At 40.1% G+C, this 15,687-nt stretch overlaps 1 long non-coding RNA gene across 1 annotated transcript in view; it reads left to right on the top strand.

The window, feature by feature from the left end:
* LOC134730390 (uncharacterized) overlaps nucleotides 1–13,619 on the top strand; it is a 76,486-nt gene extending 62,867 nt beyond the window's left edge. Inside the window, exon 3 of the long non-coding RNA XR_010112161.1 lies at nucleotides 12,814–13,619. This is a non-coding gene — a long non-coding RNA (uncharacterized LOC134730390). The remainder of the gene's footprint in view (nucleotides 1–12,813) is intronic.
* The last annotated feature ends 2,068 nt before the right edge of the window (nucleotides 13,620–15,687 follow it).

Raw genomic sequence — 15,687 nt, 5'->3', positions numbered from 1 at the left:
TCAGTGGGCAGAAATAGATGAGCACAGAAGTAAGAGATTTTGAGACTCCTTCCTTAGGGTTAAAGGGTAGTGTATTAGCCTATTCTCACACTTCTATAAAGATGCTACCTGAGACTGGTTAATTTATAAACAAAAGAGGTTTAATTGACTCATAGTTCTACATGGTTGGGGAGGCCCTGGAAACTTACAATCCTGGTGGAAGGCTAAGAGGAGGCAAGGCATGTCTTAAGTGGGGACAGGAGAGAGAGAGAAAGTGCAGCAGAAACTGCTGCTTATAAAACCATCAGATCTCGTGAGAACCCACTCACTGTCATGAGAACAGCATGGGGGAAATCACTCCCATGATCCAATCACCTCCCACTAAGTCCCTCCCTTGACACATGGGGATTACAATTTGAGATGAGATTTGGGTGGGGACACAGAGCCAAACCATATCAGATAGTAAATGGGACATTTTAGGTCCATGAATAGTGGGAGTAGTACCTGGTTTCCACAAGGAAACCTTCAGAACCCTAAATGGGAAAAGCCACAAAGTACTTTTTCCTTGACAATGATTCTTATGCTGGTGCTTGACACAGAACATCAGAGTTACTTGTCTTCAAGGAGCCCCGTAAGCTTGGAAGTTGAGCACAGCAAAGTGAACTCAAGGCCAGCAGACTCATCTCTAAATGTTCTGTTCTGGTACTCAGGCGTGGTCTGAGAAAGGAGAAGAGTTCCCATAAAACAGAACCAAGAGAGAATTTTCCATCATCTGAGCGAGTAGGATTGGGGAGTAGATTTAAATTATATTAAAAAATTGTTTACCATAAAATTGCTTTCACCTGAAGTCATGGAATAAAGTTTCATGCATACTACATAAAACACAATGAAAATAAGGCATTCAGTAGTAGCAGGCATATATAAATGCCCACTCCATGGGCATGATAGTAGCAGAGACATACAAATGCCCACTCCATGTCAGCAATTATTATCATTTTTTATTATTTATGTTTCATTCATGACACATCTTTAACCAATACCATGCGAGCCGCACATGTTCCCCAGTGTGGCACCTCTACTCCAGGCAATATGGTACATCTATTCCAGGTAGGCTGTTCCTTTGTAGCTCCCATGGCTATTTACTTACTACCATCTTTGTCCTTGTTGGTTTCACTATCTGCATTCCCAGTGCTAGGCCGTTCTCTCTCTGACATTCTGTTTGTATCCATTCTTTATAGCCACATTCAAAGTAAACTTCCCCCAAGAAAACTTTCTTGAATAACCCTTGATATTCTCCATTGTCCCTAGGGTTTATTTATAGAACACATGGCATCAGCAGATGCTGACCATGCCCACTCATGTCCCTTCACTCCTCACCATTTCTACAGGAAGCTGTGACTCTGCCTGAAGGATTTCTGTGGTCAATGGAACATGCCCAGCTCATGTGTAGAGCAGGAGGAAGTGCTCCTGCTCCAGAATTCCCCAGAAACAAAGCAACCCTCAAGCAATGACATCTGAAAGTTGAAGGACAGATACTTCAGCTTTGTCAGTATGTTGTATGGGACAACTCAGTCCCTACATAGTCTAAACGGTCCGGCATGATTCATCTCCTACAGCAATAAATAACCTGCTAATAACGCACTCGAATTGGCATCCTTCCTTTCCCTCCCTCGCATTCCCACATCCCTAAAGGTACTTTCTGGTAGATACTTCCTATCATCTTCCCACACACCTTCTCCACCCAAATTCTTGTTTATAGGTCTGCTCGTTGGGGACAGAACGGAAACAACATCACCTCCCACTTTCTTACATGCTGCCTTAAAGATAATTATTTCCCTTCCTTAATTATTATCTTCCCAACAAGATTATAAACTCCCCTGGTGCAGAGCATACTGCTGGTCTGTGAACTATTTGTTGGTCTGTGAGCCATTTGTCACTGCAATGAGATAAGCACAGAAATCAAGAGTAAGTGTTTAGAAATTCTTATAGCAATTTTCCATTGCCAGAACATCCAAGCATGTGATCAGTGGGCTTACCCAGTGAACAGGCAGTGACCAGTTAGATAGTGTGGAAATGCGTGTGATGAGTCCCATGGTGCACGCTGTCTTTTAGTCACATGCAGGATAACCATGTAGCAAACATGAAAAGGTGAGAAGCTTGTGCTGAAGATCCACATAATGCTGGTAACAGGCAAGCCATTAAAATGGATAAAAGCACTCACAGTTTGTAATATAAATAGGAAAAAATACATGTCTGTCTCTTTTTACCCTGTTTAGGAATACTTCGCCTACTCTAAAGTCAAAATTATATTCTGCTATGTTTTCTCCTAGACAATTTTTGTTTTACTTTGTGACTAATTTTAATTAATTTTATATATTACATGAGGCAGGAATTGAAGCTTATTATTTTATTATAAGTAACATTTTTCTGGTGACCACGGAAGCAACTATACTGTGAAAACCCCCAACCCAAAGGCTAACTTTGGGTGAGTGGTGGGGTCCGGTAACATCTTTCTCACAAACCACAAAGGGACAATACTAAGAAGACCCCTCTGACCCAAAGGAAATAGACTGCAGCACTGATTGGATGACTTTGGGTAAGTGGTAGAGTACCTAAGTAAAGAATGAGATTGGGTTAGAGACCCAACTTAGGGGAGTTAAAGTCTCTCCTACAACAGAGTGGGTTAGAGGCCCCTCTTAATAAAAGGCAAGGACGCTTGACCGATCTTGGGTTAGAGGCCCAACTTAGGCGGGTTAGAGTCCCTTCTAAGATTTAGGGGGTTAGAGGCCGCTCTCGCTAAAGTCCCTCTGGGCTAAGAACAAGTTTGGCATTATGGGATGTTAACTGCTATTCTTTTTGGAATAATCTGTCTTGTACTCTTTGCTGATGGCTGTGGGTGACAGGGTTAGGCATGTACAGGATCATGGGACATGGGGAGCTTTTTCCTCCCTAAAAGGGGAAACATGAGAGCTGATGGGACTGCTAGGAAAAAATCCCTTCACAACAGTAGCCACAGCTGCCTGAAATTTTCAGTGTCACTGCAGTGGGTGGGTCTTTCTCTGGCCTCCCTAGGCATTTCACCTTCCCCACCCTGCCACAGACAATGCTTTTCTCTCTCTCTTTTCCCTTTCTTTTCCCTTACTCAGGGCAACCACCTTGCCTAGAGACCACGTGTTGAAACTCCAAGTCGGAGGTTGGATTAAAGATGAAGAGGCCCATCTGGGGGCAAATTTAAGCCTTGCCAGTTTAATATTGGGTGCTAAGCAGAGTAGCTACTGTCTATGTTTTATCACATATATTTTGCTCTGGCCAGAATGAAAAAATAATAATATTCCTTATAGTGCAGCTTGGCCCCCAGGGAGGTGGTGCCACAAGCCTGCAAGCCGGATCACTAGGGCTGCTCAGGGAAAGGGAACCCAGAAGCCTGGCATGCTGGCAAAGGGTAAGAATTTCTTACCAGTCAGATTTCTGGCTTCTCTCTGTCCATGCAAACAGTTGAATGAATGGAAAAAAAAAAAAAAAAAAGATCAGTATGTATCTCCTCTGTAAAGTTTTAATTAATGTGAAAAAGAATTCTAAGGCTAGCCTTAAACTGGTGTATTTTGTGCTATGAATTCGTTTTTCCATGTCGAGGGGTACTTCAGGATAAAACACAGGCTTAGAACACCTGTAAGCCCACTTTTCAAGACAACCCAGCAAACTGGTCAGTAACAAACTTGGCTGCAGGTCCCTGAAACAAACAGAAAAACCACATGAAGTCTCCACGTAGTTTTATGCCCTTGGGAGCTTGACCTTTTAACCATGTGGCAGTAATTTCTTTTGGTCTCCGCCTTCGGGGAACAAGAATTTTAGGGTTCATGTCATAGTTAGCTCTAAAAATTATATTAAATAGAAGCTTTTGCAAGCTCGAAATTAGCTACTCTGACTCATTCTGGAAAAAGAAATGGAGACTGCCCGTTGCTATAACCCACTAGCTAAGGTTTTGCACTTTCACAGTGGTGGTCCAAGTTCGATTCCTCACCTAGGGAGTAAGTAGTTTCTGGTTTAATATCTTTGTGACCTTGTCTAGTCTCTTCTTCGTGGACTGTCTTAAATTTTCCTTTCTCTAAGCACCTAGGAGGTGACCTTTGGTGAAGTTCAAAAGCCAAAAACCCAGAAACATTGGCCATTTGGCATATTAAATTCTAAAAGAACTTTATTAAAGAGTGCTATGGTTAAAATCAGCTTAATTAAAAGTGGATAAACAAGCTATAGATACATTTTAAAGGCCTTTATGTTTTTCTCTTCTTGGAACTTGTTTTTCTGGAAAAATGTTTTTTCTTCTCAGTCAGCTGAATTATTTTTCTCCATCTTTTTTTGTCTTGCCACTCTTAATGCACAAATGAGAGGCCCTAAGGTAACTTCTGGTAGCCTGGGAGTCCTTGGGAAAAACAGAAGAGGTGCCACAGACCCCGTTTTGAGGAAAAAAAAAAAAAAAAACACTTCTGTTTTCTTCGTGAAACTCCAGGAATTAAAAGCAGATAGATCCCTCTCCAAATTAAAGGCTCTGTTTTGTTTCGCATTGTGTTATCTGATGGTTTTGAGTTTGGGTGGGGGTATCAGAAATTACTTCACATTATGAGAGAGCTTTGGTGTGGAATGACTGGGTAGGAAATATACTTTAAGTCATGGCTAATAGTAGTTATGAAGGGATACTTGACTCTTTGCACACTTGGATCAGAGAAGCATGCTCTTGGCCACCTGGAAGATAAGGAAACATTCCCACCCCACGCTGGGAGACAAGACTCTCATGAGGGATGGGCTGATACAAAATGGGCTGATTGGCTTTGGGTTGCCTTGCAATGAAATGCAGAGTAGAAGCACTGCACTGTCTTCTCCTGCATTATTTCCCTCCTTTTGGAGATTCAGGAGCCAGTATAAAATGACATCCTTATTTTGGGGATCTGTCTTTGCCTTCAGCTGCTTATTTGCTGCTAATTTAGCCCTAGAAACACATGCTTTCCTGGCCCTGTTTTTCCAAGGGCTCCACCCTGAAGCCCATAATCTAATTAAGAAACTGGCAAATGAAAAATCTTACAAGTGCTGACTCTTCTGACTATGTATGTATGTGTGTTGTATGTTTATATATAAAAGAGCTCTCATTAATTAGCTTAGAAAAATAAGCACTTAAACCAAATATTTTGTCAGAACAATAGAAACCTTAATGCTTTTTGTTCACATCACTTTAGTAATCTTTTGGAAATAAAGACAGTTTTAATGATTATCGGTAAAATAAAATGTCTTGAAAATGTAGACATTTGGTCTAAATTAAGGTCAGATATCAGATTTGTTAAATGCTTTAAGGTCGAACTGTTTCTTTGACTTTTGAAAATTGTTCATTTTACCTACCTTAAAGCCATTAGATTCTAGATGAGGCCTGGGGACATGTGGGGTTAGCCACACCCCCTAGCTATGCTGGAGAGTCAGCTCTTATCTGCACTTCTGCTTGGTGTGTCCTAGGCTAGGCTCCACACCTAGTACATAATTAAAATCTCAAACTTACTAAGGTTTCCACCAAAAATAAAAGTTTCTAAGAGTTAACATTATAACATGTAATTAAAACTACTAAAGAAACAATTTTGCATGCAAGTTGTGTAAAGAAAGTAAAATGTGTTTTGGTGAAAGATTATAAGAAGTCATGGGAATGTGGACCTTTTTTCTGCCTAGATTAAGGTGTTAAAGGATTGTTTTAAGTAAGAAAATAATCTAAAGATTTAAACAAGTTGTGGAAGGTTCATAAAAATTAATTGTAAGAGATTTTGTGTGTGAACATATTGGCTAAAGTTAAAGGGGGTATTATTCAGTTTTTCCATAAATTAAACATTGGAATCAAAGCACAACAGGTTTTTCTGATCTGCTCTTTCCAAAAAAAAAAAAAATGTAAAGGGTTATAAAGGTTTATAAGACTCTTACCTTATGGTTACACATTAAAATTGGGTAAATATGTCTATAAGGTTTTATTAAACATTGACTTTAACATTAATAGGACATTAATGTAAAAGTTAAATTTGGCTTATTTGGTATAAAAATCACACGGGAAGCATTAACAAATGTGAAATGGTATTTTGCTTTCTTGGAACTATATTTGCATAAATATGTTATTGGTATATGTTCCAAAGTTATGGGAAACTCCTATAATTCTAATATGAATTAGTGTATGTTATTAATAATTATAATTATATAAAATTTTCTGTGCCACAGAAGTTACATTTCCTTATCAAGTGTGGCTTTAATAGTGACTGTCCTAAAACATTTTGTCATCCACAGACAATTGTTGTCTTGTTTTAATCCTCTTTAGAAGGTGGTTTATAATCAACTATAGAACTCTAGCAGGTATTCTTAAATGCAGGTTTCTAATTGAAAATTGTAACACTAGAATAGAGGAAGCAATTTTCAGAACTCTCTTGAAGAGCTGGAATGTTCATGAATATCAAATAGAACATGAGTTAACTGAATTAACTGAACCAATAGAAAACTGCAGTAATCTTTTTAACTTTGCTTAAAACGTTGCTGATCCTTTATTTTGTTTCTCAGAGTCAAGGAAACTTTTTTTCTTTTTTGAGCTATTTACAGCTTTCAGCAATTGAGTAAAGTATACTCCTGTGAACAAAATTTAGACCATATTTGTTTCTCTCTACCTGATTTCTCTGGAATTTGGAAACTAGTTGTGAGTATCCTTAACTTATGGCAATATAGTTATTTGCATAGGTGCAATAAGAATCTGTTTTCGGGGAGGAGCCAAGATGGCCAAATAGGAACAGCTCCGGTCTACAGCTCCCAGCGTGAGTGACGCAGAAGACGGGTGATTTCTGCATTTCCATCTCAGGTACCGGGTTCATCTCACTAGGGAGTGCCAGACAGTGGGCGCAGGCCAGTGGGTGCATGCACCGTGCGTGAGCCAAAGCAGGGCGAGGCATTGCCTCACCTGGGAAGTGCAAGGGGTCAGGGAGTTCCCTTTCCGAGTCAAAGAAAGGGGTGACGGACGCACCTGGAAAATTGGGTCACTCCCACCCGAATATTGCGCTTTTCAGACCGGCTTAAAAAACGGCACACCACGAGACTATATCCCACACCTGGCTCGGAGGGTCCTATGCCCACGGAATCTCGCTGATTGCTAGCATAGGAGGCTGAGATCAAACTGCAAGTCGGCAGCGAGGCTGGGGGAGGGGCGCCCGCCATTGCCCAGGCTTGCTTAGGTAAACAAAGCAGCCGGGAAGCTCCAACTGGCTGGAGCCCACCACAGTTCAAGGAGGCCTGCCTGCCACTGTAGGCTCCACCTCTGGGGGCAGGGCACAGACAAACAAAAAGAGAGCAGTAACCTCTGCAGACTTAAATGTCCCTGTCTGACAGCTTTGAAGAGAGCAGTGGTTCTCCCAGCACGCAGCTGGAGATCTGAGAACCAGCAGACTGCCTCTTCAAGTGGGTCCCTGACCCCTGACCACCGAGCAGCCTAACTGGGAGGCACCCCGCAGCAGGGGCACACTGACACCTCACAAGGCAGGGTATTCCAACAGACCTGCAGCTGAGGGTCCTGTCTCTTAGAAGGAAAACTAACAAACAGAAAGGACATCCACACCGAAAACCCATCTGTACATCACCATCATCAAAGACCAAAAGTAGATAAAACCACAAAGATGGGGAAAAAACGGAACAGAAAAACTGGAAACTCTAAAACACAGAGCGCCTCTCCTCCTCCAAAGGAACGCAGTTCCTCACCAGCAACGGAACAAAGCTGGATGGAGAATGACTTTGACGAGCTGAGAGAAGAAGGCTTCAGATGATCAAATTACTCTGAGCTACGGGAGGACATTCAAACCAAAGGCAAAGAAGTTGAAAACTTTGAAAAAAATTTAGAAGAATGTATAACTAGAATAACCAATACAGAGAAGTGCTTAAAGGAGCTGATGGAGCTGAAAACCAAGGCTCGAGAACTATGTGAAGAATGCAGAAGCCTCAGGAGCTGATGTGATCAACTGGAAGAAAGGGTATCAGCAATGGAAGATGAAATGAATGAAATGAAGCGAGAAGGGAAGTTTAGAGAAAAAAGAATAAAAACAAATGAGCAAAGCCTCCAAGAAATATGGGACTATGTGAAAAGACCAAATCTACGTCTGATTGGTGTACCTGAAAGTGATGGGGAGAATGGAACCAAGTTAGAAAACACTCTGCAGGATATTATCCAGGAGAACTTCCCCAATCTAGCAAGGCAGGCCAACGTTCAGATTCAGGAAATACAGAGAACGCCACAAAGATACTCCTCGAGAAGAGCAACTCCAAGACACATAATTGTCAGATTCACCAAAGTTGAAATGAAGGAAAAAATGTTAAGGGCAGCCAGAGAGAAAGGCCGGGTTACTCTCAAAGGGAAGCCCATCAGACTAACAGCGGATCTCTCGGCAGAAACCCTACAAGCCAGAAGAGAGTGGGGGCCAATATTCAACATTCTTAAAGAAAAGAATTTTCAACCCAGAATTTCATATCCAGCCAAACTAAGCTTCATAAGTGAAGGAGAAATAAAATACTTTACAGAAAAGCAAATGCTGAGAGATTTTGTCACCACCAGGCCTGCCCTAAAAGAGCTCCTGAAGGAAGCACTAAACATGGAAAGGAACAACCGGTACCAGCTGCTGCAAAATCATGCCAAAATGTAAAGACCATCGAGACTAGGAAGAAACTGCATCAACTAACGAGCAAAATCACCAGCTAACATCATAATGACAGGATCAAATTCACACATAACAATATTAACTTTAAATGTAAATGGACTAAATTCTCCAATTAAAAGACACAGACTGGCAAGTTGGATAAAGAGTCAAGACCCATCAGTGTGCTGTATTCAGGAAACCCATCTCACATGCAGAGACACACATAGGCTCAAAATAAAAGGATGGAGGAAGATCTACCAAGCAAATGGAAAACAAAAAAAGGCAGGGGTTGCAATCCTAGTCTCTGATAAAACAGACTTTAAACCAACAAAGATCAAAAGAGACAAAGAAGGCCATTACATAATGGTAAAGGGATCAATTCAACAAGAGGAGCTAACTATCCTAAATATATATGCACCCAATACAGGAGCACCCAGATTCATAAAGCAAGTCCTGAGTGACCTACAAAGAGACTTAGACTCCCACACATTAATAATGGGAGACTTTAACACCCCACTGTCAACATTAGACAGATCAACGAGACAGAAAGTCAACAAGGATACCCTGGAATTGAACTCAGCTCTGCACCAAGTGGACCTAATAGACATCTACAGAACTCTCTACCCCAAATCAACAGAATATACATTTTTTTCAGCACCACACCACACCTATTCCAAAATTGACCACATAGTTGGAAGTAAAGCTCTCCTCAGCAAATGTAAAAGAACAGAAATTATAACAAACTATCTCTCAGACCACAGTGCAATCAAACTAGAACTCAGGATTAAGAATCTCACTCAAAGCCGCTCAACTACATGGAAACTGAACAACCTGCTCCTGAATGACTACTGGGTACATAACGAAATGAAGGCAGAAATAAAGATGTTCTTTGAAACCAACGAGAACAAAGACACAACATACCAGAATCTCTGGGATGCATTCAAAGCAGTGTGTAGAGGGAAATTTATAGCACCAAATGCCCACAAGAGAAAGCAGGAAAGATCCAAAATTGACACCCTAACATCACAATTAAAAGAACTAGAAAAGCAAGAGCAAACACATTCAAAAGCTAGCAGAAGGCAAGAAATAACTAAAATCAGAGCAGAACTGAAGGAAATAGAGACATAAAAAACCCTTCAAAAAATCAATGAATCCAGGAGCTGGTTTTTTGAAAGGATCAACAAAATTGATAGACCGCTAGCAAGACTAATAAAGAAAAAAAGAGAGAAGAATCAAATAGACACAATAAAAAATGATAAAGGGGATATCACCACCGATCCCACAGAAATACATTCTACCATCAGAGAATACGACAAACACCTCTACGCAAATAAAATGGAAAATCTAGAAGAAATGGATAAATTCCTCGACACATACACTCTTGCAAGACTAAACCAGGAATAAGTTGCATCTCTGAATAGACCAATAACAGGAGCTGAAATTGTGGCAATAATCAATAGTTTACCAACCAAAAAGAGTCCAGGACCAGATGGATTCACAGCCGAATTCTACCAGAGGTACAAGGAGGAACTGGTACCATTCCTTCTGAAACTATTCCAATCAATAGAAAAAGAGGGAATCCTCCCTAACTCATTTTATGAGGCCAGCATCATTCTGATACCAAAGCCGGGCAGAGACACAACCAAAAAAGAGAATTTTAGACCAATATCCTTGATGAACATTGACGCAAAAATCCTCAATAAAATACTGGCAAATCGAATCCAGCAGCACATCAAAAAGCTTATCCACCATGATCAAGTGGGCTTCATCCCTGGGATGCAAGGCTGGTTCAATATACACAAATCAATAAATGTAATCCAGCATATAAACACAGACAAAGACAAAAACCACATGATTATCTCAATAGATGCAGAAAAAGCCTTTGACAAAATTCAACAACACTTCATGCTAAAAACTCTCAATAAATTAGGTATTGACGGGACGTATTTCAAAATAATAAGAGCTATCTATGACAAACCCACAGCCAATATCATACTGAATGGGCAAAAACTGGAAGCATTCCCTTTGAAAACTGGCACAAGACAGGGATGCCCTCTCTCACCGCTCTTATTCAACATAGTGTTGGAAGTTCTGGCCAGGGCAATCAGGCAGGAGAAGGAAATAAAGGGTATTCAATTAGGAAAAGAGGAAGTCAAATTGTCCCTGTTTGCAGATGACATGATTGTATATCTAGAAAACCCCACTGTCTCAGCCCAAAATCTCCTTAAGCTGATAAGCAACTTCAGCAAAGTCTCAGGATACAAAATCAATGTACAAAAATCACAAGCATTCTTATACACCAACAACAGACAAACAGAGAGCCAAATCATGAGTGAACTCCCATTCACAATTGCTTCAAAGAGAATAAAATACCTAGGAATCCAACTTACACGGGATGTGAAGGACCTCTTCAAGGAGAACTACAAACCACTGCTCAAGGAAATCAAAGAGGATACAAACAAATGGAAGAACATTCCATGCTCATGGGTAGGAAGAATCAATATCGTGAAAATGGCCATACTGCCCAAGGTAATTTACAGATTCAATGCCATCCCCATCAAGCTACCAATGACTTTCTTCACAGAATTGGAAAAAACTACTTTAAAGTTCATATGGAACCAAAAAAGAGCCCGCATCGCCAAGTCAATCCTAAGCCAAAAGAACAAAGCTGGAGGCATCACACTACCTGACTTCAAACTATACTACAAGGCTACAGTAACCAAAACAGCATGGTACTGGTACCAAAACAGAGATATAGATCAATGGAACAGAACAGAGCCCTCAGAAATAACGCCACTTACCTACAACTCTCTGATCTTTGACAAACCTGAGAAAAACAAGCAATGGGGAAAGGATTCCCTATTTAATAAATGGTGCTGGGAAAACTGGCTAGCCATATGTAGAAAGCTGAAACTGGATTCCTTCCTTACACCTTATACAAAAATCAATTCAAGATGGATTAAAGATTTAAATGTTAGACCTAAAACCATAAAAACCCTAGAAGAAAACCTAGGCATTACCATTCAGGACATAGGCGTGGGCAAGGACTTCATGTCCAAAACACCAAAAGCAATGGCAACAAAAGCCAAAATTGACAAATGGGATCTAATTAAACTAAAGAGCTTCTGCACAGCAAAAGAAACTACCATCAGAGTGAACAGGCAACCTACAACATGGGAGAAAATTTTCGCAACCTACTCATCTGACAAAGGGCTAATATCCAGAATCTACAATGAACTCAAACAAATTTACAAGAAAAAAACAAACAACCCCATCAAAAAGTGGGCGAGGGACATGAACAGACACTTCTCAAAAGAAGACATTTATGCAGCCAAAAAACACATGAAAAAATGCTCATCATCACTGGCCATCAGAGAAATGCAAATCAAAACCACTATGAGATATCATCTCACACCAGTTAGAATGGCAATCATTAAAAAGTCAGGAAACAACAGGTGCTGGAGAGGATGCGGAGAAATAGGAACACTTTTACACTGTTGGTGGGACTGTAAACTAGTTCAACCATTGTGGAAGTCAGTGTGGCAATTCCTCAGGGATCTAGAGCTAGAAATACCATTTGACCCAGCCATCCCATTACTGGGTATATACCCAAATGACTATAAATCATGCTGCTATAAAGACACATGCACACGGATGTTTATTGCGGCACTATTCACAATAGCAAAGACTTGGAACCAACCCAAATGTCCAACAATGATAGACTGGATTAAGAAAATGTGGCACATATACACCATGGAATACTATGCAGCCATAAAAAATGATGAGTTCATGTCATTTGTAGGGACATGGATGAAACTGGAAACCATCATTCTCAGTAAACTATCGCAAGAACAAAAAACCAAACACCGCATATTCTCACTCATAGGTGGGAATTGAACAATGAGATCACGTGGACACAGGAAGGGGAATATCACACTCTGGGGACTGTGGTGGGGAGGGGGGAGGGGGGAGGGATAGCATTGGGAGATATACCTAATGCTAGATGACGAGTTAGTGGGTGCAGCGCACCAGCATGGCACATGTATACATATGTAACTAACCTGCACGATGTGCACATGTACCCTAAAACTTAAAGTATAATAAAAAAAAAAAGGAAAAAAAAAAAAAGATTTTGTATCTTCCCTTGCAGATGTGTGACATGGATAAAAAGCTCCCCATAGTGGAAAGAGGTGCCATAAAACACCTAGACAATGAGAGCAAGATGGGGGACCCAAAATGGTGCCCTGGCGTCGGCAAGTGGTGAAACCAGCCATCTGGCCCTGTGCCCTGTCCTCAGATGTGCCCCTGCCACCCCAGCAGGTACATTTGCAGGTAAAGAATTTCTTTCGCTTTAGTGTCCTGGGAACCAAGTATTTTCTGTTGGTGGTGTTTCTCTTGCACTAGGTGAATTTTTGCCTCGCTTACCTGAGACTTAGACCGTCCCAATTCCAGTCTCCACTGATGCAAACTAGGTTGGTTCACAACAGGCTGCCATAAAATTTCTCATTTTTTTCTGTTTGAAATGTGTAACTTTTGATTTACTTCCTAAGTAAGACTTCCTGAGTTGGGAGCTCTAAAAACTTTCATTAAAAAATAGTGGATTTGTCAAACTTTTGAGCAAAGTATTGGTGGCACTTCTAAATCTTTTAATTTAATTTCTTCTTTTAGGGGACTCTTAGAAAGGGAAAATATGATCTTACTACATTGACCATGCAAATTCTGAGGTTCATATTGAATCTAAAGTCATTGGAAATATAAATCTCAATAAAATCCCTAATACTAAATACTCATATATATGTATATATTGCCCATAGACATGTAGTATGTATTCATGTATCATATTTGTATAGGTATATATATGTTCATATGTCATATATTAAAATATGTATGAATTTATAAGATACAGGTGGAAATTATTGACATGTTATAACTAAATAAAGAAAATCTTTAACAACCTAAAAGATGCCAATATAAACTCTCAGAATTTCTGGAAAAGTTAAATTTTCATTAACACTATCTCCTCTCATAGCAAAACTGTGGTGATCTTAATGGATCTTACAGATAAGGAATTTGCTCCAAAGAAGGTTGTTATTTAAACTTATAAATTGGTATAAATATATTCATTACATTAGTAATCAGATTACCCAATGCAAAAATGATTTTCTACTTGGAAACTGTGCCTTCCAAATGGAAAAATTAAAGAAGTCAATTGAAGGATAAAATACTTATTTAAAAAGTAAATATTGCAAAGGCATGAAGTTGCCAAATATACTAACTGTAGTTTTGATGAGCTGGAAATCTTCAGCAAATAAATGTTTGGGTTTCTCCCCACATAAAATATTAATGGCTAGATTGTTGAGACTTTTGTTATTACCTAGGGCCCTCCAGTGGCAGGACACTTGTGTGTTGCCTAATGTTGGTTTACGATTATTTTAAGCATTATTGAAGTGTATCAAAGATCACGTTCACTCCTTCCATTAATTCATTCATTTAAAAGATATTTGTTGCACACCAACTACATAAAAGTTTCTTGAGTTTCAGCACTGTAAAAAAAAACAATGATCCTTGCCCTTTTGGAGCTTAAAATCAAGACACAATTTAAAAAACTCAAAATATATAATTAAATGATATAATACATTAGATGGTAATAAGAACTATGGAAAAGAGAAAAAGGAATGCAGCATTGGAGGCCTCTGGAGTGTGAAAGGGGTGGAGATATGCTACAATTTTAAATAAAGAACAATTACAAGGTGGCAAGCAAAAACTTGAAGGAGTTAAGACAGTCATGTGAATGTCTGTGAGATAATCATTTATGGAGTTTGTCAGAGAAAGATGTCACTTGAACCCCACTGCCAGAGACCTTACCAAAATCCACCAATCTATAGCACAACTGCCCTCAATTGTCAAGGCCGTCCACTCTGAGTCCAGGCTCCCTACTGTGGAATGACATCATCCATGGCCATTTAACAAGATCTTAGCTTTCAGATCCAATAGATAATAATCCACTGTTGTGCCAGTTTTCAGAAACTCCTTACAGACCCCAAACTACACAAACCTAGCTGAAATACCTTGAACTTCACCTAGAGTTTGTAGACCGTCAACTCTAAGCCCAAGTTCAAGAGCTATCCATCAACATCCTAGACTATTCTAAGGGGACTTTTGCCACTCAGGTGATACAGAAAATAATTTCCAAAGGATCAGTCCTCCACCTGGCTTATGTTAGTGAGAAAACTGTATATCTTTGTTTTGTTCGCATCTAGATTTGAATTTGTCTTAGGCTGATCATTGTTCTCTTAAAGTAATTTTCAGTTGGCCAGGCATAGTGACTCACGCCTGGAATCTCAGCATTTTCGGAGGCCAAGGCGGGTGGATCACATGATGTCAAAAGTTTGAGACCAGCCTGGCCAACATGATGAAACCTCATCTCTACTAAAAATGCAAAAATTAGCCAGGTGTGGTTGGGGGCGCCTGTAATTCCAGCTACTCGAGAGGCTGAGGCACGAGAATCTCTTGATTCTCCACCAGGAGGTGGAGGTTGCAGTGAGCCAAGATTGTGCCATTGCACTCCAGCCTGGGCAACAGAGCAAAAACTCCGACTCAAAGAAAAAAAAAGTGATTTTCAGTTTTAGCCACCTTTAAAGAAATTCAAGAAACAACAAATTTGGAAACAGAATGAATGTACCAATAATCTATTCTCTAAAGGAGCTGATCTGATCACTTTTCTTAATGGATAATCCATCACTACTCCTGGCCTGCCACATCGCCCATTGCTATCCTTTGTCACAGGGCCCTTGCTAGTTGTCTTTCATCCATTAAAGAAAGTTGATTGTTCACAAGGTGTGGAGCTGTGAGCAAATGCCCCAGCAGAAGAAAAACAATCCTCCATTCCTCCTCATCTCTCTGTAGTGGTCCAAAGTCTCAACTGCAGGGTGAAGAAGATCCACTGCCATGGACTTATTAAAAATGATTCCTGCTGAAAATTAGGGGCCCATATTTTTTCTGCTGCCACATTTTGTCCATTAGA

This window comes from Pan paniscus, chromosome 4 (assembly GCF_029289425.2).
Source record: "Pan paniscus chromosome 4, NHGRI_mPanPan1-v2.0_pri, whole genome shotgun sequence".
Classification (NCBI taxonomy): Eukaryota; Metazoa; Chordata; class Mammalia; order Primates; family Hominidae; genus Pan; species Pan paniscus.
Note: the sequence above shows the minus strand (reverse complement) of the source record. Positions and strands in the feature narration are given on the sequence as shown.